General features: G+C 42.2%; 1 protein-coding gene across 3 annotated transcripts in view; it reads right to left on the minus strand.

Annotated features, from left to right (window-relative positions):
* The window catches only part of LOC144817963 (prolactin receptor-like), a 552,158-nt gene that overhangs the window by 127,321 nt on the left and 400,505 nt on the right, over window positions 1-24,332 (minus strand). Inside the window, exon 1 of one of the 3 annotated variants that reach the window (XM_078674937.1) lies at window positions 817-1,569. The exons of the other annotated variants lie outside the window; for them this stretch is intronic. The gene's annotated coding sequence lies outside the window, so the exon portion shown is untranslated. Of the gene's footprint in view, window positions 1-816; window positions 1,570-24,332 lie in introns of those variants that run through there. 3 annotated transcript variants of the gene reach the window in all.

The following is a 24,332-nucleotide window of genomic DNA, read 5'->3' on the forward strand; positions in this document are numbered from 1 at the left end:
CCCCATAGTGAGGCGCTGAAGCGCATTAGTGGACGAGTATTGCAATACACTGTCACGCTTGACTGGATGAACGCTTATTTGCCGTGGGTCTTCCGAGGGAAGCGTTTGTTGTCATGTTTGATGACAAGAGCAGTCTCTATTCTTAAGCGAGTGTGGTAGTAAAGAATGAACGATAAACACACGTTTTAATACATTTTCGTCATGTCTGATTGGAAGCGTGGGCGTGTGTGGTGTTTTAGTTATGTGTGTGATAAGTATTGGAATGCACAGCTTATGGTCTTTATGATTTAAGCACCTGTGCGTATGTCTGCGGGTTTGAGCCGTACATTGAGGAATCATTCTGCAGTAATAAGTTCCGGATCTTGGGTGTGTCTAATAAGAATACGCGATAATAATGATATTGATAATATTATGAAATCTAGTCGTAAAGTACTGTTTGGCAAATCGAGTTTTTCTTGTGCTTCCCGGCAGTTGTGATCCTCGGCTGCAAGATCCATCTCCCGGTACCTTAAATTCCATATGTGACATATAAGAGAATTTCTTAGCAGCTGACTACTGTTGCATACGTACTAATGTCTACAGCTGGGGGATATATACATACACACACACTACCTGGCGATCGTGGAAAGCGCTCTGATACCTTCGGGTCGAGTTCGCGCTACATAAAACTGCAAAAAAAAAAAGAATAACGCAGACGACATTGCAACATTCACATCTTTATCGTTCAGGCTCCCCCTGGTGCGAACATTACTGCGTCACACCTATGCCCCCTGTAGGAAAAGGACGTACACAGAGACTCGCGTGCGTCATACGTACATTGCTGCGGCCTCACGTCCTGCTGCGTCCTAGAGCCGCTGCTGGCCTTGGACTCGCGTTCGTGCGGCTCCCCGGCCTGCCCTGGGTCCCGGTACCGTCCGCTCCAGCTTCCCTCCTCTGGTTGCTCGGAGCTCGGCTGCCGCCATGGCACCGCCTCGCGCATGAAGTTCCCCGGCAGTGGCGTCCTCCTCGCCTGATCCTCTTCCCCGCGGCTCGGCGGAGCTCTGTGATCTCCAGACGGAGAGCGGAGCTCCTGTAGTCGGGACAGCTGGGCGGCAGAGAGCGCTGGGTCCCCGGCCTCTCTCCGGTTAGTCACATGTTCGTGGATGAATCGCGGCTGCTCCCTCGTGTGCGAGGCTGCTGACAATCCATGTGAAGTCCCAACCCCTTTCCTAGAACCGAGCAGGATTACTTCATGTGGTATAATTTAACCACCTTGCCAAAACACATAGCTTTGAATAAAATAATACAAAAAAGTAAACAGAGATGCTTGAGAAATTACCAATTTTAAAATTGGGCTAAATTAGGTGTGCTCCACCGGACTTGGAATACCTTGAACTGATCGGATTCAATAAATACGCGTTTTGACTATCATTCTCGTGCCGACATTTGCCCACGTTTTCCTGATTGTGTCAATGCCCACAGCGCATTGGGCACTCCCTCCTGTGACGCACGCTGCCCTGTTCTGACCCTGCAACGATCCCCTCCCCTTGTGGTACAGTGCCTCCCTCGCTCGTCGTCTCCTGCTTTCTCTCCGTTCCCACTGGAAGCGCTGCGTCCAGGCTCTGCGCAATGAATACACCGCTCCACGTGCAGACACTGCAATCAATACCGCTCATCCGCAAAATCAAGGGCGCCCACGTGCCAGGGTCGAGATGTATCGCGTTCCCACACTCCACTGGTAGCCTCCTTCGACGGTCTCTTATCTGATCATGGTAGAGAGGCTCATTACCCAGGCAATCCCCTCAGTTCACAGGGCTATAGGATTCCACGTGTCATCAACTATACATGGCCCGGCTTGAGATCGCGCGGTGTCTGGTGGCTTTCCATTGGCCACTGAGTAAACACTAACATAAAAGTGCTGCTATTGCAGCATGTTTATCCCTCATTATTTCTGAATGTTCCGCGCCTCCCGGCGTTATACTTTGGTCTCCTACCCTCTGGTTATTGCGCCTTTTCCCTTATCTCGCACCCAACTACCTCTTCCTAATACTTTCAACTATATATGCTATTTAACAATAATGTTTAGGGGGCATCATAATTCACTCGAGACAGGAGTCCTGCCCCCTTCCTTACTCAACATATGGTCATACATAGCATATGACGCTCTAATGTAAAGACTTTTTCAATACGCGGGTAGGTCAGTTTTAAAGTTATGCCATCACCAGTGTAAGTAGTTCACCTAGTCTTTGGTTTCTTTGCATTCTGGTACCTGTCTTGAATTTATTGTGGTGAAGTGAAACTACAAAAATAAATATGCAAAAAGGGCCGCAATTAGTTTAATACAGCTGATCTCCGACGTGAGATTGCACCGTAAAGGCAGTATTTTTAGCTTGAGTAGGCTGAATAAATGTTATTCCCACACAATAAATGATAGGCTCAAATCCTAGAAAAGTATAGTTTACAGATTTATATGACAAAGTGTCATCATGTTGGCATGGCTCGTTTGAAGTGAATACAAAAAGTATTGGGGCACGGTCAGAGATCTGGATAAAAAGAACAAATTATTCTGAATTCTTTTTTTTGGTCTTTCACCTTCATTTAACTTCATATAATAACACCTATAATAAATGCAAGTTAAGGTCATTCTTAGGAAATACACTCTCAAGTTATGAAAGCTTAATGTGATCACTGCAGATATCTGTGTGTCTAAAGAGACCGTGTCAGAATGGTATTCTGATTGGTTCAATGGGACATGTGTTTATAGTGCTAAGAAATCCCGAACTGTGGCAAAATGTGAAGATACATTTAATGTTTACGGTAAAGCAAATGCTTTCAAAACATATTTTAGTAAAACGCAACCAGACGGTGGAAACATTTGATATAAGGAAAACACTATTGCACTACTTCTAAAAAAGAATACGTTTTTGTCACCAAAATGCTTCTAATAACCCTACGAATAAAGCCTCTACTACCTCCCCAGCAGCCTTTTAAAGTTGCTGATTCAGCGTCCCACATTTACATTTCTTTGAGATAGCAGGAACCCTGGTGAAAAGGCTTGTTTTCTTCTTTAGCTTTCACTCGACTTCACCGCACAGGAGATCCCCTCTCCCCGCCCTTTTAGGAGGATTCCCCTCAAGGTCGGCATTAACTAGTCAGGGATGGTTGTTTTTATTAACACAAGGTATGAGAACTGTAAATTGTAAAATTAAAAATGCATGCGTCTTTCCTCAACAATCCCACCCACTTCGCCTTCTGGTCTGATTGGCTAATTGCTTTAAACAGATTCTTTGGCACATAATCCCGTTCTGCCAGTCCTGCTTTTCCAGCAAAAACACAACGCATCCTGGGACTTGTAAACTCATAATAATCAACGAAAATCTAAACTACAAGACTTGCTTGAAGTCACCCTTCTGCCTCTGCATCAGTTGGCCGCTATAGCAGTGATTTGCAGTTTATTAATCAATATATACACAGGCTGTGCCAGTTAACATGTGTATCTCCTTTCATTTGTGAGAACAGTTGTGTAAGTTTAACAGGACCAACGGAGATGCAAGCATCACCTGGCACAGGGCTGCTGCTATACATTTTCTGCACAGGTCTTTAAATTGAAGCCAGATGGGGATTCCCTTAAATAATCAGCTACCATCCGTGGGAGTTCTGGCTCCAGCCCTATGACGGGAGGGGGGCATATTACGCTGCTGGGCACTCATTCGTCATAGTTAAATCACCATACCCTGAGCAGAAGATTATTTACCTGCTCTTTTATTAAACTTAGTAGAAATAAACCAGAAAAAAAACGACATTGGCTGCCCATTTTCTACCAGAGGCCCTTTTCACAATATTTATTAAACACCCATTACCCAGAATGTGCTAAGGAAACTTAACTAAGCTAATAGAAGTTACCAGATGACGCTGCACTTTTTGAGAGAAAAATATGTTAACCACTTGGACTGGTTACGCGAATTACCTCAAGGTATATAGACTGCAACAAACATTGCTAGCAAAATATATCCCAAAGTTACAAAACAATATTAGTTTGTGTTAAATAATAAAAGGGATTAGCCAAAATGTGGTCGTAGAGAAAAAAACATTTCTAAACAAGGATTTGTAAATTCAATAGGTCTGGGTTTTATGTACTAATGCATGCATCATTAGCACATTAGTGCGAGTTACAAGGAAGAAAAGGAGAGGGCTTTTGTAGGAAGTTTTCCTTCATGCAATCTGTAAAGTCGAGTAGGACACAGGACTGCTTCAAGTATATCATTTATTTAAAGGAAACACCGGTACATAGCAAGCGTGGGGTTGCCCCTGATTCGTGACCAGCTGTATCTTTCTGAACCGCCATGCGGACCCTGACAAAGCGCTTAGAAACCCCTGGGTTATTATGCGCTACATAAATCAAATAAATAAATAAATACAGCAAAGCAAACGCCTCCGCTCCCTTCTCAGCTCCAACGTCCATTGACCAGCACTCCAAAGCCCGTGCTGACATGGTATCACAGAGCGAGACACGGAACAAAGGAAAAGAATGTTACATAACACAAAGTAATAAACACAGCACATCTTCCCGCCCTTAAGCAAAAAAATAAAACAAAGTTAAGACACATCATCACAAACAAAGTGTACCATCCACTTGGGCTTTGAGCGAATGCATTTGTCACATAGTGGTAAATTGCCATTTACATTGCAACCTCCATCATCAAATACTGCAACATTATTATTTTCAGTGGGAAAAGCTGAATCCCCACTGACACAACTAGGCTCTGTGGTGGACACCCCGGGAATGCTGTCGCAGTTGCCATCCGAATTGGTTGGAACTGTTTCCTCTGCACTAATGTCCCACCCTGCATGAGTATCAACGGATCGAGAAGTTGCAGGAAAGGCTAAATTCTTAGAGCAGCTGAGACTAGGGCGAAAAATGGCCACTCGCTTAAGGTTCCAGACCTTTCCATCAGATAATTGCACAGCATTCCTGAGGACTTTAGTAACTCTTAAGTATTGACTTTCACCTGTACTAGTTCCAAGGTTTTTTTTAACCTTGACCCAACAGCCAACCCTGATGCAAACATCTTTGGAATTGTGTTTTTGATCATACATCTCTTTGTACTTCTGTTTGTTGACAATCCTGGACCTGATAACACCAACAGGTACAGGTTTCCAACAACCATTCAGGATTACACTTAATTCTGGCACCACATCCCCTCATTACCTCAAAAGGGGACACTTCTAAAGCATCACGAGGGGTGGTTCTATTTATCCACATAGTTTTAAAGAAAAGTACTTCCCAATCACAACCATTTTAGACAGCCATTTAAATAGAGTTCTTTAACATTCTATTAATTTTTCAATCATGCCATTACCTGAAGGATTGTAAAGAGAAGCAGTTATATGTTTAATCCCAGCTCTCCTGAAATATTCTAGGTAATATTAGACATAAATTGGACACCGTTGTCTGAAATAACCTAAGCACGTAAACTTTCCTCAATGAAGGTCCTGTCAAGAAACTTCAACACTTTGTCAGAAGTGATCGTACTGGCAATTCTTATAACAGGCCACCTGGAAAAATCATCAATGAGTGCTATGACAAACTTTCTCTCCAAACCGATGGGACCCATGATATCAATTGCAATGGTATACCACGGTTTGGTTGGAACAAAAGACTCCCTCCCCCTCCCCCCCCCCCCATTTTGGGTCTCGATGTGACCAAGGATTTATCTGAATTACTGCACAACAAACAATCACATACCATTCTCTCTATAAGGACATCAATACCAGGCCACCACAACCATTGTGGTGAAGTGGAGTAGTGTGGCTCACTGGTTAGAGGAGGCAGACCTGGAAGCAGAGGTCAGCCCGGGACCAGGGTTCAATTCCCGGCTCGGCGGGGTCTTGAGTCCTAAAATGTCCATGGACTCGACAATTCTCGCTCCGGTGCCTACTCGACTCACGGGTTCACACTCTGCGACTCTGGGCAATAGCTTGCTTAATCTCCACAACGGCCCCTCGCGGCGGGATGCCTGGCTTTCACCTTGCGGATACCCTGCTGGGGTTATCTCACAGGGGAATACCAGGACGGGTTCCCTAAGCAAGCGCTTAGAAACCGCCTGGTGATTTGCGCTATATAAATTCCTGTACATTTACATTTACATTTTACATTGTTTGACACTTTGCTTAGTTTTGACAATTCCGCTATGTTCCTCATGACAAAGTTTAACAATTTTAGTTCTTAAAGAAGAAGGAGGAATAACTTCATCACCTCTGAAGATGGATCCATTGGTAATTGAGAGTTGATGTCTAATTTCCCAAAATGGTTTAAGAGCTTCAGGAAGTGTGGTTTTACAAGGCCAACTAGTGTTGATAAACCCAGACAGCCTTTGTAAATCAAAATCGAGACTATAGCAATCTGACCATTCTTTCTCGCCAAAATTTAACATACCATGGTTATGAATCAAAGCAATTTGTTGAACATCCAAATAGGAATGGTCACATCTGGACAAGAAATCGGGAATAACATTTTTCTTGCCAGGAACATACAAAATCTTGTAGATATAATCTTGTAGGCGCAAGGATAATCTAGCAATTCTAGCAGAAACATTCAAGATTCCTTCAGTAGTGAGTAATTTAACAAAAGGTTTGTGGATACTTCATATCTTGCATGGCTTCCCCCACACAAAAGATCGAAAATGCTCCATAGCCCAATCACATGTGAGGGTTTATTTTTCAGTTACGGAAAACTTCTCAGTAGGAGATAAAGCACAGGAAGCATAGGCTAATATATTTTCATTTCCATCAGCCCTAATTTCCGATAAAACACCACCCAAACCATTGTTGCTGGCGTCCATGGTGATTATGTTATCCAAATCAGGGTCGAATCACTTAAGAGCAGGGGCTTCCACAATTGCACACTTGATATTGTCAAATTCCGATTGGCATTCCAGGTCCCACAAAAATTTGACCCTATTCTTGAGTAATTGACTAATGTGAAATACTTTGGTAGAGACATTTCTCACAAATCTGGAGTAAAACTCTACAAGTGTGAGAAAAGACCAGACCTCCTGTCTATTCTTGGGACTGGGAGCATCACAAATGGCATTAATTAAGGAGGGTTTTGGAGAAACACCCTCGCAGCTGAGAATATGACTTAAATACGTGATAGACGACTGCAAATTTACACTTGGAATGCTCAACTGTTTACCCATTGGTTTCCAGAATGGTGTGAACTTCATTCAAAATCCTGTTGTGTTCTGATCTATCTGCCCAAAAACAAGAATGTCGTCTTGGAAGCACCTGACGTTTTTCATTTTGCCAAATAAATGGTACATTAATCTTTGAAAGATAGCAGCGGCTGAGGTTAAACCAAAGGGAAGTCTCATACTGAAAACAGCCAAAAGGGGTGATAAATGCAGTAAACAGCTTACTCTCTTCGGCAAGAGAAATCTGATGGCAAGCAGCAGAAATATTTATTGAAGAAAACCACTCAGCATTTTTCACAAAGGATAGCATTTCAGAGATCTTTGGAAGGGGAAATTTGTCCACTACAATATTTGTATTTAAGTGCCTACGGTCAATATACAACCTCAGCTTGCCATTGTACGTCTGGCTACTACAATTGGAGAAATCCACTACGAGGATTCAATTGGCTACATGATATCCGCCTTAACCAACTTTTCCTGTTCTTTTTCAACATCATCTCTGAGTAGAACAGGAATGTGTCTAACGTTATGTACTTTAGGACATGCATCAGTTTTTAACTCAATATGATGTTCAAAATCGTTGAGGTTGCCAATACCTCCATTGAAAATGTTGAACGGTAAAAAATGTATTCTGTTAAGTTAGCCTATACTCCTCTTCCATTTTGTCTATCAGCCCCCATTTTTGTGTTTCTGCGGGGACTTTCATAAAGTCAGAAGTTACGTGTTCACTGAAAGCTGGTTGTCCTGATAATGCTTGCGTGTCAGAGTAAGCAGCACTGCCCTGCTGAAGGGCCTACGTGCACAGATGTCTAATCTGTTAGCCCACCAACGCCTGTAACCTCCCTTGCCTATCTACAAAGTGACATTGCTAGGGGTTTATCAGGTTTCCACAGTTAAGAATGTAAGCATTGTGTAAGGATCTCGCATTGGTGCCTACTCTAATCATTGGTCCCACTCTGCAACTCTGGGCAATAGCTTGCTTAATCTCCACAACGGCCCGGTGGCGCTGGGATGCCTGGTTCCACCTTGGGGGTGCCCAGTATGGGGCATCTCACAGGGAAAACCAGGAAGGGTTCCACAGCGGTATACAGAGCCAGGATACCCTGAGTAGGGTGGCAGTGCACTTTACAAGTAAACCCACATTTACATTTACAAGGTGTTGTGTAAGGGGTTGTGCAAGCGTTATGTAAAAATGTAATTAGAGGGTTATGTAAAATGTGACGTAACCATGACAAAGGTGTTTTTGGTGAATTCCTATGGTACCCAAAATATATAAAAGGCAGGCCTTAGACTGTTCTAGTTTGTTCCCTCTCAGGCACTTGCAGTGTCTGTATGACCGAGCCATCTTATGAGATACCATAAACCTGTGTTTTGTTCCACTCCAGTGTTGATCCTCATTTTGTGAACCTGTAGACTAAAGGGTGTCCCTGCACCAGTGAGACCAATAGGAATCTCACTCCTACAAAAACGTTAGGAAATTTCTTCAAAATCTCCTCGCAAATTAAATCACCCTCATTGAGAACCATGATAGGATCAGGACTATTAGGGTTGAGGATTATATCCAATTTACCTTGGTCCTTCCAGCCTAAAACAGCAGGTCCCTTTCTAGCAACATATAATTTGCTGATGGTCTCTCTATTCTTAAATTTAAAAACTAAAGACCTGTAACCAACCCTATTTCTCCGGAAAATCCTTCAGTATGGATATCAGGCTCAAGAAGTCTATCTCCCAAACGTACAGCAAATAGGGATGTCCCAAGTTTTCTCATCAGCTATTGTGTATGGAGAGCCTAATTCTGCATACATTTACACAAAGACACCCCCAGTAGACATGGTACATAACGGTTTCTTCAAACACACGTTGCTATTATCATTAACATTCCAAATTAATATTTCTGTCATTAATAGAGATAAATACTCCCCTGGGCTGACCGAAGATGTGAATAAGAAAGTCTCAGGCCAATGACTAGCGAGGCTGGTCAAAGAAAGCCAATGGTTAAAAAGGAGAAATCCATATCCCATTTTATGCATATTGTAAGAAGTCTCTCAACACCTGTGCTGTCAATCCAGACCTAAGAATTGCAATGAAAAAACACTTGAGGGCATCAGGGCCAGGGAGGTGATGGCACTGACACAAGAGTTCACGCTAATTCAGCTAACACCATAGTAAGAGTTTTTTTCTACTGCCCTTGTGAGTAAAGAAAGCACGAATAACCCCACCATAGCTTGGGAAGGATGCCAATTTTTCCAAACTACATGACCCCGATTATTTCCCTTTCTTTTATGTTTCCCTATGTTGATAATAAAAGCAAGACTTTTCTTGTGTTTTTTTTTTAATGTGCGACCCAAAACACTGATCTGGCTTTTGCATTTTACTGTCCTTAAGCACAGACAAACTCACCTGTGTGGTACCACTAGAAGAGGAGTGTGGACATGCGCAGTACTCTCCATATCCTAGAGCATTAGGGGAGTCGACACTTCACTGAACTAATGCTACTCGCTACCACAGGCACCACAGGATATCTATCTAGGCTTTAGATTTGTGTGGTCTTGCTAGAATTCAGGGGACACACAGATCTCGCTATTGAAAAACTTTGAGCAAGTAAATTCTTCATTACTGATGAAAAATGTCCACCTTAATGAACATGTGCAACAGCTGCACAGATCATGATCTTTGGGAACCATTATTTGGGGATCACATGAAAGAGTGAGCAGGTTTTTGAAGGAAAGAAGTATAACAGAGTTTATTATTTAACCCCTTGTATGCTCATGACGAGCTGAGCCCGTCATGGCATACAGTCACGCCGTGCACATGACGAGCTCAGCTCGTCATGAGACCCACCCACGGGGGAAGCGCTGGTGCTCCCCCGTGGGTGCACGATCCTAAAGTTTTTTACGGGGAAGGCAGGGCCAAGACCTTCCCCTGCCCTCTTTGAGTGGCAGAGTAGCAGTATGTGTTTTTAGGCCCATCTACCCCCAAGGGGGACAGAAGCCACTAGACACCAGAGTTTTTTTCATTTTTGTTTTGGGGGGTGGCCTTAAGGGCAAGGGGTGCTCCCCTTTTATGGGGGTTAATATTGAATTTATACTGTTAGGCCCACCTACCCCTTAGCTTGGCAGATGGACTGGTGCATTATTTGCATATGTGATTGTAATATTTTTTTCTCCTTTTAAATCTAGTGTAAAGCTTTTGATTCCTGTTTGCGGTTTCGACAGTGGTTGTTCTGCAGTTATGTGAGGTTGCATTTTTTAGGTAAGAAAAACATTTTTGCTGTATGTACTCCAAATGAGTAATATTGTAATGTATGAATTATTTTTTTGTAAGTGGTGTCATAGTGGCATTTAGTTAGGGTTTTGAGCATGAAAATCTTTGTGATGTGTTTGCATTGTCTTATGTGTAATTTTCTTTTCTCTTTCTTTTTTTGTGGGATATTGTTGATCCATACTGTGTCTGTGCAGAGTACGTGGTGGTGAGTTTAGCTCCTTCTGGCAAGTGAGTGGTATCGTTTTGGAGTGTATAGGTATTTTTGATGATAGGTGCATTTTATTTATTACTTATTTTACAAAGTGTTTGTTGTTGTTGACTTGTTTGACAAGTTACCTTTATTAGTAATCATTATGGCTAACCGTAGAATGACTGCTCAGCAGGTGGTTGGTATGCTTCTTGAATCGTCCTCTGAGCCTGATTATGAGACTGACAGTGTGTCTGAGAGAGAGGAGAGAGGGGAAGATTCTGGCAGTGAGTTTTCTCTCCACATAGAATCATCGGATGATGAAGGTTCTCTCAGTGCAGATGAAGTGCCTGTTTTAGAGGAGGATACTGCTGTGCCAATGGTGCAAGAGGCATCTGGATTGCAGCCTGAGGCTGCTAGGCTTCCTACTGGAAGTGCTGGACTCTGGGTTGATCCAAACATGGGGCAACAGGTGTTGCCTGCCTTTAGCGGTGATGCCGGGTGTAGAGTGGATTGTGAACATTTTTTGCCTATACAGTATTTTCAGTTATTTTTGGATGATGTATTTTTGGGTGAGATTGTTGAGCAGACTAATTTGTATGCTGAACAGTTTTTGAGGGACAACAGTGACAAACTTAGGCCCCACGCTAGAGCTACCCGGTGGACTCCCACAAATCTGGAAGAGATTAAGAAGTTTTTGGGTTTGACTTTATTGATGGCTTTGCTAAGGAAGCGGAACCTGGCTTCATATTGGTCTACCAGCCCCTTCATGGCAACAGCTATATTTCCTGCAGTTATGACTCATGATCAGTATTTACTTTTGCTACGCATGCTGCATTTTGTTGATAATTCTTTGGCGTTGCCACGTAGTCACCCTGACAGTGACCGTCTTTGTAAGATTCGGCCTGTTCTTGACCACTTTGTAGATCGATTTTCAGAGATATACATTCCAGGGAAAGAAATATCTATTGATGAGTCTTTGGTTTTGTTCAAGGGTCGTTTGGTTTTTAGGCAGTACATCCCTAGCAAGAGGGCACGCTATGGAATTAAACTGTATATGTTGTCTGAGAGTAGGACAGGATATGTTTTTAATTTTCGTGTGTACACTGGTAGAGATTCCACTATTGACCCCCCTGGTTGTCCGTCCACTTTTGGAGTTTCAGAGAAAATTGTGTGGGATCTTGATAGAAGACTGTTTAACAGAGGCCACCATTTGTAGCTTGATAACGTCTACACTGCTGTGCACTTATTTTAGGAATTGTTTAAAGTGGACACTTTTGCCTGTGTCACAATCCGCTCTAACCGCAAAGGTTATCCGAAAGAGCTTGTTTGCAAAAAACTTCAGAGGGGTCAGTGCAGTTCCTTGCATAGTGATGTACTACTAGCTGTGAAATTTGTGGACAGGAGGGATGTGTACATGCTGACTACCATCCATGATGAGAGTACTTCACTTGTGCCTGTTTGGGGTCAGGTTGCTGAAGTGCATAAACCTGTGTGCATTCTAGACTACAATAGGCACATGGGTGGTGTTGACAGAGTAGATCAGAGGTTGGAACCTTACACTGCTATTCGGAAGGCTTATGTTTGGTATACGAAGTTGGCCATCCATTTTTTCAACTTAGCAACTTTCAATGCTTTTATTGTGTTCAAGGAGTGTTCTCCTGCGTCAATGTTGACATTTCTTTAGTTTCAGCACTCTGTGATATCTAGGCTTGTTGTTGTGGAACAGGTAAGTGTTCCTAGATTTGGAGTGGTGGCGGATGTGGCTCGATTGAAAGATCGTTCACACGTGATTCCAACTAGCAGTTGGTCCCATCCCTTTGTGCACACCTTCTTGTTCTTGGGCATGATTCCAAGAGCTCCACAATAAATGTTTTCGAAACACTTTCAATGAATTTTCAAATACGGTTTTATTCTTTCTGTCTTTTCTTCATTTGTCAAAATAAACGTATATCATTTTGTTATTTTCACATAATTGCAACGTTTTGAATGCATCTGGCTTCAACTCCTATGCATTTCGGGCATAGAGCCCTTCTTCAGGGAGCATCACTAAAGGAAAGATATATACATTTATGTATAACATATCAGAAAATAACTCTATATTCTCAACAGGTTGTGATACATTAACAGTACTTATACACAACAAACTCGCTTTGTGTATGGTATACAATCTAGTGCCCAAAATTGTGAATAGTGAAGTGTAAAAGCATGCTTGTGCCAACGCGAACTCTAGAAAAAGGTAAAATATCACGATGTTAACTTACATGCCAGACTCGTGGTTCTTAGGCATTCAAAAAAGGTTTATGGAACTGTGAACGAAAAGAATAATCAGCAAGTTCAGATTAGCGGTTGTGACTACTACTCGCTGTACAAAGTGCTCGTCAGATATAGGTACTTACATATGAGACACGAGAGTCTCTTAGTTCTTTATCGTTCAACGTCTTAGTAGCTCTCTAGTTTTCCGCGTCTACATCGATCAGTGTGTGACTACCGTATAATAGTGTTAAATGGTCCTGATAGGACGTCTAACTCACGTGATACTAGAGCTAGAGAACGGGCTATCAACTAAACTGTGTGTTGACCTAGCGCAAGGTAGTAACGTCTAATATGGAAAGTGACGACAGGTTATCAGAGAAACGAAAAAAGAGCTTGAATCCCCAGGATAATCTAATGTGTGAGAAAAGTATATAAACGTACGGGCACAAGTAGTGATATAATGTGTATATGTACAATCTAGAGAACAGGTAGATAACCCTCATCTTTTTCCGAACCAATGGGTTAAAACATAAAGCGTTCATAAATTCGGTCAAATTTATACATGTGATTGAAAGATCGCCACTTTCCTGATTACATTCCTCCCGCATCTGCAAAAGACTTTCCCACTAGGAGATGTAGAGTCTGTTGGCAAAGAGGTTTGCGGAAGGAGACTCATCTTTTCTGCCCCAGGTGTCCTTCTAACCCAGGGCTGTGTGTGCCTGCTTGTTATAGAGCGTACCACACGCAAAATAATTTTTGGGAGTATCCATGAGTGGTAATGTGAACTGCCTGGTCTGTATTGTTTAAAAATGTGTATTCTGTTTCAAGGTTGGCATTAGTGCAATGTATTTATTTTCAGACTTTGTGTTAGTAGATTTGTATCTATTTGCAATTTTTTTGTGTTTTTTGTGTTTGAAAAATCCTAAATATGATGGCGGTGTGTGGAGCCTGGCGGTTGGCTGGCAGGGTGCGTGGACTGGCGCTTGGCTTGCGGTATGCGTGGATTGGCGCTTGGCTGGCGGTGTGCGTGGATTGGCGTTTGGCTGGAGGTGTGCGTGGTTTGTTGCTTGGCTGGCGGTGTTCGTGGATTGGATTGAGGTTTGCAAGGGATTCTGGGTAGGGAAACGTTAGGGGATCCACACAAGCCATACCTACTTGAAAGCCCCCGGGTGTACTTTCCAGAAATGTGTGGGTTGGGTAGGTTTCCCTAGGTGCCGGCAGAGCTAGGGTTCACAAACTACAGCTAGGCACTTTCCCAGAAAAGGATACTTTTTCACTGTGAAATTGAGGTATGACCACGTTGCGTTTTGCACTGTTTCCTGTCACGGGCACTAGGCCGACCAACACAAGTGAGGTTCCATTTTTCTCAGAAGACTTTGGGGAATGCAGGGTGGGTGGTAACTTCTGAATCCACACAGATTCCAGAACTATCCACCACAGAAATGTGGGGAACATGTGTTTTTTTGGACAATTGTTTAGGTCTGCAGGGGATTCTGGGTGACAGAACCTGGTGGGAGGCAGTCAAGTCACCCCATCCTAGATTCCCCTGGGTATCTAGTTTTCGAAAATGTATAGGTTTGCTAGGTTTCCCAAGGTGCCGGCAGAGCTAGGGTTCAAAAACTACAGCTAGGCACTTTGCAAAAAAAAGGGTCATTTATCACTGCGAAATTGAGGTGTGACCACGTTGCGTTTTGCGCCGTTTCCTGTCTCAGGCACTAAGCTGACCCACACAAGTGAGGTACCATTTTTCTCGGAAGACTTTGGGGAACGCGGGGTGGAAGGAAATTTGTGGATCCCCGCAGCTTCCAGTACTTTCCACCACAGAAATGTGGGGAAAATGTGTTTTTGGGGACAATCTTTCAGGTTTGCAAGGGATTCTGGGTAACAGAACCTGGTGGGAGGCAGTCAAGTCACCCCTTCCTGGATTCCCCTGGGTGTCTACTTTTCAACAATGTGTAGGTTTGCTAGGTTTCCCTAGGTGCCAGCAGAGCTAGGGTACAAAAACTACAGCTAGGCACTTTACCAAAAAAGTGCCATTTCTCACTGCGAGATTGAGATGTGACCATGTTGCGTTTTGCGCCGTTTCCTGTCTCAGGCACTAAGCTGACCCACACAAGTGAGGTACCATTTTTCTCGGAAGACTTTGGGGAACGCGGGGTGGAAGGAAATTTGTGGATCCCCGCAGCTTCCAGTACTTTCCACCACAGAAATGTGGGGAAAATGTGTTTTTGGGGACAATCTTTCAGGTTTGCAAGGGATTCTGGGTAACAGAACCTGGTGGGAGGCAGTCAAGTCACCCCTTCCTGGATTCCCCTGGGTGTCTACTTTTCAACAATGTGTAGGTTTGCTAGGTTTCCCTAGGTGCCAGCAGAGCTAGGGTACAAAAACTACAGCTAGGCACTTTACCAAAAAAGTGCCATTTCTCACTGCGAGATTGAGATGTGACCATGTTGCGTTTTGCGCCGTTTCCTGTCGCTGGCACTAGGCTGACCCACACAAGTGAGGTACGGTTTTTCTCATAAGACTTATGGGAACGCGGGGTGGGTAGAAATGTGTGGATCCACGCAGATTCCAAAACTTTCCACCCCAGAAATGTGGGGAAAAGGTGTTTTTTTTGGTCAAGTTTTTAGGTTTGCAAGGGATTCTGGGTAACAGAACCTGGTGGCAGGCAGTCAAGTCACCCCATCCTGGATTCCCCTTGGTGTCTAGGTTTCAAAAATTTATGGGTTTGCTAGGTTTACCTAGGTGCCGGCAGAGCTATGGTTCAAAAACGACAACTACACTCTTCGCACAAAAAGGGTACATTTTCATTGTGAAAATGTGGTGTTTTCACGTTGGGTTTTGAGCCCTTTCCGGTCGTGGACACTATGCCTACACACACAGGTGAGGTACCATTTTTATCGGGAGACTTAGGGTAATTCAGATTTGTAAAGCAACTGTTATTACCTATTGAGTTTTGATGCATTTCTGCCTTCCAAATGATTGTGTAAAAAAGAAGTCATTTTGAAAAATGACCAATAATTCTCATGCTAGTATGAGTATTCCCAATTTTGAAAATGTGCAAATATGTACTGTTTATAAACTCTATAATTTGTACCCATTTCAGAAATCCATAGGTGTCTTTCATACCGATTTTTCCATGTATAAATTTTCACACAATAATTGTTATATACCCGGTACAGAATAAAAAGCCATTGCAAATTGCTACTCAGTTTTTGAATCTGGGTTCGTGTGGTTCTTGGTGAACCTACAAGTCCTATATATCCCCACAACCAGGAAGGTCCAGCGGATGTAACTGTATATTGCTTTCAAATAGCTAACATAATTACAAGTTGTTACAGGTGAAAACGTTGACACAAAAGGCTGTTTTTTAACTAATTTTCTATTTTTCCAATATTTAACAGTTAGTTTCTATAAAGAAACCTTGATGGATCTACACAAATGACCCCTTTCTGAATTCAGAATTTTGTCTACCTTTCTAAAAACCTATAGCTATCCAGGATTCACTATTACTTTCATACTCATTTTTACCATTAACTGGAAGGAGGTTGAAAGCACTAAAAATAGCAAAAATAAGCTATGTCCCAGAAAAATGCCAAAACTGTGTAAAAAATGTTGGTTTTCTGACAAAAGACTCTCATTCTCTAAAAGCTGGGAAAATGGTGATTTCATCCCCACAAACCATTTTTTGATAACATTTGCAGGGAAAAACCCAAACGCTTTCATTTGTAGCCCGTTTTTCTTAAAAAAAAAAGAATTGTGCTGTATTTTGGCTAATTTCTGGGACCCCTCCAAGGGAATCCACAAATCCTGGATACCTTTAGAATCCCCATGATGTTGGAAAAAAGGACGCAAATTTGGCATGGATACCTTATGTGGTCAAAAAGTTACAGGGGCCTAAGCGTGCACTACCCCCAATAGCCAAAAAAAGGCTTAGCACAGGAGGGGAAAAGGCCTAGCAGCGAAGGGGTCAAGCAATGTACAGCAGGTCCAAGGGCAAGATGCATAGCTACTGAGAGAGCATTCCACGTCACCCTGTTCCCAGAATTCCAAGTACATCTATTTCTCTGAAATAAATACTGTTGTGATGTTTTCTTTGGTGCTAACACTAATTAGTGACAAACTGTGCTTGTGTGATTTGTTAAATGCAATTAGAAATACATGTCATAAATAAAACTTGGCTTCAGCTCCTCTACAACCGATTTTATACCCCACCAAAATTCGCATGTGATACCTGTTCAGTTTACATTAAAATGGGAATGCCCAATGGTAGCGCATGCACTGTTTGTACACTACCCTTTATTAAGACAGACGTTTATTTTGCCAAATCTGTCCTACAGTTGCATAGTATTGTGTGTACTTCCTTTTATTTGGAGTACAAGAATGACCTATTTGCACACAGTGGTGTTAGTTGAAAAAAACAGCTCGCTGTGTGGCTGTAGTTAGTCGCTATTGATGGGAAAAAAGGTTGATGGTGCAGATTTTGAATACTATATCTGTCTGAAATGTACTATTAGTGATCTATTTCTTGGGAGTTTAAGAAGATACACGTGAACCCATATAAAACATGTATTTTGTACATATGTTAAATAATCCTACAACAGTGACAATACATTTTAGGTTTTTAAAAACATATTTTCCATATTTTTAAGAGCAGAACAAACTAATGACAGAAATTTGAAACACCTGTTAGTTCTCCTTGTTTCTTTGCACTCTTTCACCCACCTTAACAAAGGTAGGGTTGTTTGAAAACTTTACAAAGGAAAAGCATCAGACATCCACTTCTAACCCCCACTGCTAACAACCAACACTGATACCTCTTTGAAAATGAAAGCTATCAAACTCAGTTTCCCATTACTTTCCACTCCACAGACAAACCCCAGTGCTTAAAACCAATCCAGGGTTGCTTAGTGGAAACATTTTAGGTGATCTGATGAAAAGCACAGCTAAAGTAAAGTGCCCAGATCATTCATAGATCCAATCCCTGCATCTATCACTAAAGATGTGTACTAGCAGCTTTTACTCTTCTAAACAAATTAGTTAATTAATCTCTTGTACTAGATAGCTTCCTGGACTGCCTTGTAACGAGGCATGTCAACTTCTGCTGAAGAAAACCTCAACAGTAGTGAAGATTTTAGTAACATCCAGCTTATCTCTCAACTTTCCTTCCATGTACATGTAATTTAAGTGGTACAGCCTATCAACTTAAAATTATCCGTGTGGAGTTCCAATCGAGCTTCACAACAAAGTGCACTAATGAGACTGCATTGGTGCAAGTTAATGATGATGAATCCTTGACCTCAGTGATGCTTGCCTACTTGTTCTCATTGATCTATCCCTGGCCCTTCATACCAGCATTGATAGTGTAATCCTTAGTTTCATTACAAGAACGGAGGCTGACATTATGTAATATCTTTTAATACAGTCTCCAAGCAGCCGCATATGTTATAATACAAAGGTTCCAGAAAAGTACATTGAAACAAGGTAAATGGCATGAGCTGACAACAATCTGCCTCTTTTATATGCGGCTCCGAGCAGATAAGAAACTCCTTATTGTTTTTATCTAGATTTGATTTTGATGATTACTCCTTCTTTACATGTTATTTTTATTAGATTTTAATCTGTACTGTTTCTCCTTTTAGTGCGGGCTAACCCCCCTCCTTCCTTTACCCTCCTCCCTTACCGATGTCCAATTTACGGAGATCCCCCTCCCTGCCTTTCCCCTGCGTATTTCCTCACATTATTAATTGTTGATTATTAACCTTTCTTCTTCCACAGCCACTCGAGTAAGTAACCCTTTAGCACTTTTGGTTTTTTCGCCGCTGTTTTAACAACGCGCTCCTCACCCTGATTTTCTCCTTTCAAGCGCTTCTCGAACACGCGTGGTTTAATTTCCTCACCGAGTCCTTCCGACACCCTCCTTCTCCGCAATGCAGGCCTCGGTGCATTGCGGTGGAAATTAAAGAAAGGTACCTTGGCAGCAAGCGCGTCGCGCTAGAGCTGCCAAGGGCCTTTCCTCTCCTATACGGCTGATGCTAGCCCTCGGGTGATTGCTTTAGAGCATCCCCATGGTAACCAGGCTCGCGATCGTCAGTTGACGATCGGGTTTTTCACCGCAAGCCGGATTTACTTAATATTGTTCACCGCAACTCCTATTTCTACTCGTGTTGACTAAATAATCCCCCCCCCCCCTCAAAAAAGGGGGAAAAAGAGATTGAAGCCCTTAATTGTAATTACAAAATACAATTAATATTAACTAATACAAGGAAAGTATAAGGTGAGAGGACATCTAATCTGACCCTTCCCTCTCTAATATATATTTATTTAAAGGGATTCTCTATTTATTAAAAAAGAAAAAAAAAAGGGAAGGCAATGTCTGACTCTGATTCAGAGCAGGCTAGCGCATCCTTTCCCAATTTTGATAAAGAACGTTTTAGACTAATGCTCCAAAGGGAAATGAGGTCATGCATGTTAGAGACCCTTGGACAGGTCATTCCACACAAAAGACACAAAAGACAAATCTAATGGGATACCTGATTATCATGATTTAATGGGTAAACAAATTAAAAATGTAAGAATATTGAAGTCTCTACCTCTGTGAGCACTGGAGGTCCTAGCACCTCTTCGGATATGGGAGGTCTTAACACCTCTAATCTAATTGGAGTTCCTCGTAAAAGGTTGTTCCTGGCGGGACAACATCTGTGGGTGCCCATCGCGGCACAAGTAACTCGGATGCCCGTAGCAGCACAATTTCTCATAGTGCTCAACATAACATGGGAGATGACCCCCATAACGATGAATTTTCAGATGTACCTGACAAGTACATCTTGGATTTAGACAAAGAAGACGATGATCTCTTCATCACAGAATGAGGCACCTACATTCTCCAAAGACAACACTCTAGACCCCTTAGGGGAAGAAATGTTTTCTCCCTTAAACTTAAAGCACCCTAGACCTTCACAATGGTCCCCACAGGGCCTTGTTTCAAAATGTATTAAAAAATGGCTCGCAATCTCCTAGAAAGGGATACTAGAAATATCCTTATAACAGGATGCTCAAGACCTTCCATTGAAGATAAGACCTGTCAGACTCCCGAGTCCCAATCTAGACCCTGAGCTTATAAAATGTCTTTTTAAGCTTGGTCGTGACCCTAGAAAAAAAATAGAAAAATCATTTAAGGGTTGCCAGGTCAGTCTTCTAGATGTCCTTGGCCCCCTTGCAAGAATTCTCGACTCAGCTGAAGAGAGCCATATCCATGGGACACCTCTTGACACTGATCTTATCAGAGGTTGGAGCTAAAGACCCCTAATACTCTTGGGCAACGCTAACGCGAGCATTAACCCTAATTCTCTACAAAATTGATCCCAAGCTTTCCGATATGGCCGACAAAGAGCCATCTTCAAATCCAAAAGGCCTTCTTTTTGGAGAGGCACTCATCAAGTCCCTTGGGAAATATGTCTCAACATGTACAGCCCTAGACAAAGCTCAACAGAATATGAAAAGAGTGTTTAACAGTAACCTTTTTGGAAGGGCCGGAAGAAGGGGCCTTTCTTCCGGCCTCTTTAAACAGAGGCCCTATCAAAGATCCCCAGCGTGGGAGAGGAACTCGCTCAAAAGGATCTAGATCCCATGGTTCCTTCAACTCCAATCCACCAAGTAAGTCCTCCTCTCCTCCCCCTTCTATCCCCTTAAAGGTGGGAGGCAGACTCAAGCTTTTTTTCCAGAATTGGAAATTAATAACTCAAGATCCATGGGTCCTGAACACCGTCAAGGGATGTATGATAGATTTTGTTCAGGTTCCCTTTCAAACCTCCTTCCCAAAAGACATACCTCTCTTCTTGGAGAAACAAAAAATTGTAGAGGAGGAGATATCCTCTATGCTCCAGAAAGGCACAATAATAGAGGTTCCCTTTGATTCTTTAACATTCATAAGTACATTGTTCCTCGTAGAGAAAAAAGGGAAAGGTTGGAGACCTGTAATAAATTTGAAAAATCTCAACAAATTTCTAATCTACAGGCATTTCAAGATGAAGGGTATCCACCTCCGGAGAGACCTACTCTTGAAAGAAGACTGGTTGGTCAAACTAGATTTAAAGGACGCATATTTCACCATTCCTATGGCCGTAATCCACCAACCTTTCCTCCAATTTATTTGGAAAAATCATCTTTATCAGTTCCAGGCCCTTCCTTTCTGACTTTCTTCTGCCTCATGGTGTTTTACCAAGGTCATGAGGACGGTCGCCTCTTTTCTGATAGAAAGAGGTATTCGCCTTATCATTTACCTCGACGACATTCTGAAAATGTTTCAAGTCCTTCAACAAATTCTCAAAGATCTGGAAACCGTTATGAATCTTCTAGAAAGTCTAGGATTCATTAGAAACAAAGAAGAATATATCTTGACTCCCTCAAAATCTCTGGAGTTCCTCTGGTTCACTCTGGATACCTCCAAGTGTTTCCTTCTTCTACCTTCCACCAAAATAACAAAGATCAAGAAAGAAATAAGACATGTTTTAAAACAAGAAGATCTTCATATGAGGGAACTAGCCAGACTTTTAGCCCTTCTCTCTTCTTCTACTCAGGCGAATTTCCCAGGCCCTCTGAATTATCGGGCCTTACAAAAGATAAAAGGGAGAGCCCTAAGGTCCGATCTCTAGTACAAAGATCAAATTACCCTGGATCAGGATGCCAAATCAGAACTAATCTGTTGGCTGGACAACCTTGGAATAGCAAAGCAATCTTTGGTTCAGAACCAGATTTTGTTTTGAAATCAGATGCTTCCCTTCACGGTTGGGGTGCATGCCTTTTGGACCAGAACACAGGAGGGATCTTGTCTCAAGAAGAATCATCTCACCACATACATTTTCTGGAACTTACTGCTGGCCTTCATGCTCTTATGAGCTTCAAACTTTCCCTCCAGGGGAGATTGGTCATTTTAAAGATTGACAATATGTCTGCGGTGGCTTACATCAATCGTTTGGGAGGTACCGAATCTGCCGATCTCTCCAATCTAGCCAGGAGACTCTGGATGTTCTGTCTAGAACACAAAATTGCCCTCAGAGCGGAATACTTTCCAGGAAAATCTAACATCTCGGCATTGGAAGTCAATGATTCCTATTAGATCACAGCGACTGGAAGCTCAACGCCTTTGTTTTCAGTTCCCTGAACAAGATTTGGGGCCCTTTCGAGATAGACCTTTTTGCGAGCCGTCTCACGTCGCAACTAGAGAATTATTTCAGATGGATGCCGGACCCCAGTGCTCTAGCAGAGAATGCCTTCCTACAACCCTGGTCGGGGATCAACGCATATGCTTTTCCTCCCTTTACCATGATCCAAAGAGTCTTACAGAAAGTGAGACAAGACCAGTGCTCACTAGTCCTGATAACTCAGTTCTGGCGATCCCAGGCACGGTTCCCCACCACTCTGGAGCTGGCATGCGATCCCTAATCCCTTCTCTAGAGAATCTCCTTACAGACGTAAACGGAGATTCCCATCTCCTAACCCAAACAGGGAGTTTGAGCCTTCTTGCTTGGAGAGTGTCAGGAAATCCAACAAAATCTCAGAACTTTCGTTATCATCTGCAACACTCCTCAGAGAGCCTTGGGCACCTGGCACTCACTACAGATACAATAACATTTGCAAATTCTGGGTTCGTTGGTGCCTGGAAAAGAACTTGGATTCCCTACAGGCACCTATCGTTGATCAAGTGAACTTTCTGGTTGAACTATTTGATAAAGGTTTAAGCTATAGAGCTATCAATTGCTATAGATCTGCCATCTCTGCTGGTCATATACTTGTCAATAGGAAAACAGTGGGTAAAAATGTCATTGTTTTCAGAGTCATGAAGAGCATTCGACTTAAGAGACCCCCAAGACCCAAATATGATACCCTCTGGGATGTGAACTTGATTCTAGATCTTTTAAACTCCTGGCCTCATAATTCCCTTCTGAATAGAAAGCTTCTCTCGATCAAGCTTGCAACTCTTCTTTGTCTTATCTCCTGTCGTAGAATCTCTGACGTTAAAGCCCTGGAGATCTCGTAACAGATCTTACAACATTTTTGGAGTCAAATTCGAGATTTACAGAAGAACCAAAACCATGTCTGATTCGATCTTCTATCCACGTTTCGATCCTTACCCGAAACTTTGTGTGGTTGAGTGCATGAGAGTATATGATCAGAGAATGTATAGTCTACATCCTGTTGATGAGAAACAACTTCTCATTTCCTTTGTTAAGCCTCGTAAAGCTATATCCTCTACTCCATTGCTAGATGGGTTAAGACCGCCATGAACTTAGCAGGTATTGATTTAACGAAATTTGAAGCTCATTCTGTTAGAGGTTCTATGGCCAGTAAGTCTCTATGGTCTGGAGGTAAGTTAGATGACATTCTTAAAGAGGCCGACTGGTCGAACGCTAGTACCTTTGCTTGACATTATTGTAAACCTATCGAACATATGTCTAATGTTGTGTTAAAAAGCTATCAACATGCATAATGTAGCCTCCGTTCTTGTAATGAAATTGCGATTCTCCTATTACCATGACTAGAGAATCTGGATTTCATCAAAGACACGGAGCCTTTCAACATAGATTATTTGTTTACATTTATACCTATGTAATGCTTGATTATTGGTTTACATTTAGACCTATGTGTTTCTTTGAAATAACTCTTATTTCCTTGTATCTTAGTTTGTTTTGTTCTAGAGACATTCATTGTTTTTTTTCTTTTCAGGTAACCCTTCTTCATAACCTACGGTCCTTTTGGCTGAATCCTTTGGGTTACTTTCCTCTTCACATCTCCATTTGGATCCTTTAGAAGTCTTCAGGTCTTCAATCCGATACCTTTGAACGTTCTTATTTCTCTTCGCTTGATTTAAAAGAGGCAGATTGTCGTCAGCTCATGCCATTTACCTTGTTTCAATGTTCTTTTCTGGAACCTTTGTATTATTACATATGCAGCTGCTTGGAGACTGTATTAAAAGATATTGCATAATGTCAGCCTCCGTGTCTTTAATAAAATCCAGATTCTCTAGTCCTGGTAATAGGAGAATCGCAATTGGCTCACTTCATATCTGACTAATAATTCAGATGGGTTAAACATCAGCAACTCCTTTTCTAGCTCTGCTAACTCAATGCCAATTAACAGCTATTATAAGATTCCATTTTGTCTACTGTCTTTCTTAATATCTATTTTCTACCTCTTGTGTCATCCTCAGGAACTCACCAAAAAGTAGATATCACTAAACTCTAACACAAGAAATAAAGCCTGGCCTCTGGCAAGACATCGGGTTTGGATAGAGTACCAGCAGAATATTGTAAAGTATATGTTGACAAATTAGTGCCAAAGCTGTTTAAACTTTATGGGACAGCATACCACATGCAGACATTGCCTGACTCCATTTAAAGAACCTATGAATATTCCCTCCCCAAACAAGAGGTAGATATGAGTGACAAAAAGGT

Source organism: Lissotriton helveticus, chromosome 2_1 (assembly GCF_964261635.1).
Source record: "Lissotriton helveticus chromosome 2_1, aLisHel1.1, whole genome shotgun sequence".
Taxonomy (NCBI): Eukaryota; Metazoa; Chordata; class Amphibia; order Caudata; family Salamandridae; genus Lissotriton; species Lissotriton helveticus.